Source organism: Canis lupus, unplaced genomic scaffold (genome assembly GCF_011100685.1).
Source record: "Canis lupus familiaris isolate Mischka breed German Shepherd unplaced genomic scaffold, alternate assembly UU_Cfam_GSD_1.0 chrUn_S377H537, whole genome shotgun sequence".
Taxonomy (NCBI): domain Eukaryota; kingdom Metazoa; phylum Chordata; class Mammalia; order Carnivora; family Canidae; genus Canis; species Canis lupus.
This window is the reverse complement of record NW_023331304.1, coordinates 19,713-22,386: the sequence shown is the minus strand read 5'-3', so window position 1 is coordinate 22,386 and position 2,674 is coordinate 19,713.

The following is a 2,674-nucleotide window of genomic DNA, read 5'->3' as shown; positions in this document are numbered from 1 at the left end:
TTTCCAATGTTAATGGTGAAAAGTTTGACCATGGTTATATAAAAGGTGGCCAGAAATTCTGAAGCAGAATTAAAATAGATTTAAAGGAGCAATGACAAGATAAGATAGGGTAAAAAGCTCATTACAGTGAACAAAATACTAAATACATGAGGTTAACAAAAAGGATTTCAAGAGGAGTAGTCATTAAATATCCCAGTATTATAGTATCCTAAATAAAGAATAGAGTACAGATTATTATGAACCTTTTCTACAACCAGGATCCAAATCAACATCGACAACTGAACATGATCAGTATCAGTTTGAGTTTTTGTCACAGTTAACAAGCCAAATTGATGCAGATCAAAACACCTTTTTTCATGTCGGGAATAGAGCTTGGTTGTCAAAAAAACATAGTGATGAGTGACCGTGGGGAAACATCCTGGGCAATAATTCAATCGTCAATCAGTCATGGAAAGTGCTTATTCTGCTCTGTACGAAGCCTCTTCATTACTGGCTGTGCACTAATCTCAGGAGAGAGGAGATAAAGGTCCCTTTCAATGAATAAAGGCAATCACTAGGTTCTGTTCAGAGAAAGAAATGGAGGAGAAAAGCAACCTAGATTGGGTTTAGAAATCACTTTTGCTTTCTAATTGTTTGGGCTTTTTTTTCCCCCCATTTAGAAAGATAGCCTTTTAAAAGTGGCAATAGAAATAACTAAAATGATGCTTAAAATTGCCTTCTTCAAAACTGGTTAATTCATCATTTCCTTAAATAAATGTCATAACTCAGAAATCTAAATCTGCACAGTGGGAGCTGATTAATTGAAGTGAATATGTTCTCTTTAAATATATACAATAAGAATATTTCTCTATGTGTATATATGGGGAAGGAGTGATGGTACATGGCAGCAATATCTTAAGAATATTAAAAGGTTAATCATAATATTAGTTTTAGGTAAAGGTTACATAGTTAAAAAAATGTGTACGATCGTAAATGTAAATGCAAAGGCAGACCACTCAAGTGACTTGAATTTACAGATGCCCTTTTTGGGATATTAAAATTCTTTCCTCTTGGGATCTGTACATAATAACATTGAATCCCACCAGAAGGCCCCCCTCCCCCAAAAAAGTCATTTCTCCTCTTCTGCCTTTATTTTTGAAGCAGATGCATTCTTTTCCCCTTAAGTGAGTCCACAAATGCTTTGGCACCTACCCTGAGCTACTAAGCTAACTGAATGCTTATGGTAGGAAAGATGGTAAGGGAAATAATTTCAATGTATTTTCATAGTGGAAAACAGGTTTTGCCAAAATAGTTTGGACTTTATGAAAGAGGAGAACAGCTTTAACTGTAGTGTGTAGTTGGTTTATAATAAAATCTTTCACAAATCAGTAAAAGCAAATAGACAGCACAACTGCAACCCATAAAAGTGGAAAATATTAAACAACAGGCAGTGAAGTTGTTAAACTTTCCCACAGACATTGCAGGTTTGGGAAGAAAAAATAAAGAACGAAGAAAGAAAGGAAAGAAAGCAAAGAAAGCAAGACCAGAACAGAGAGAAGAGAGAGTAAGAAAGCGAGATAAGCAGATAAAGTACAGAAAGAAGAAGAAAGAAAGAAAGAAAGAAGAAAGAAAAGAAAGAAAGAAAGACAAGAAAGAAAGGAAAGAATAGAAAGAAAGGAAAGAAAGAAAGAAGAAAGAAAAGAAAAGAAAGAGAAAGAAGAAAAAGAGAACGAGAAAAAGAAAAGAAAGAAGAAGAAAGAAAAGAAGAAAGACAGAAAGAAAGAAACGAGACACGAACAGAAAGAAAAAGAACGAAGAAGAAGAAAAGAAAGAAGAAAGAAAGAAAGAAGAAAGAAAGAACGGAAAGAAAAGAAAGAAAGAAAGTCAGAATCAGTCTAGAAAATACACCACATGCAACTCACATGAAAAAGTGGACCAAATCATCTCAGAGAAGGAGAAGGAATTACTGTTGATTAGAGGGAAAATCCTGTTAAGGTGACCTTTTCTGGGCATCGGGATGAAGGTGTCCAAGGTGGTTTCCTCCTCCTATTACTGAATGTTAGTGCAGAATAATACTTGCTTGCCAAAAATGACAGGACATTGACCCTGCAGACTTATTGAATTCTCATTGCTTGCCTCCAGGCCATGTCGGGGGTTATTCAATTTTGCCTGAGGAGGACAATCTATTATGAGAGATGAGTCAAGAAGGCATCCTCCCTGATTGCCCACCAAAACCATTATCGCAGCACAGAGAGGGCATCGGCAGGGAGTGGACAGACAAGACAACACTGATCTCGATTACCCAGGGACAAGATACAATTTACATTACTTGAAGCCACAGGACAGAGGGCAATCAGCCCTGGGAATAGGGCAGCAGCCCTAGAGTGAACAGGTATTAACAGCAGAGCGGCATCTGAGCTACTTGCTTATGCTAGACATGACCTTTAGCCTGACAAGGTAGTAACTGGTTTGATCTGTAATTATGTAAATAATTTTACATTATAAACAGAATTGTTTCCAAAATTAGAAGCAAAAACCAGAATCCTAAAACATGAAAATCTATGGATCATATTACTTTATCATGTCTGGCCTAGATTTTCTGTTCCAAGGCAATTTCATAGCCATGGAAGTTATTTTGACCCAGGGAACTTGTTGTGACCAAAATTGCCTTCTAGTAGAGAAAAAGAGGCCTCAA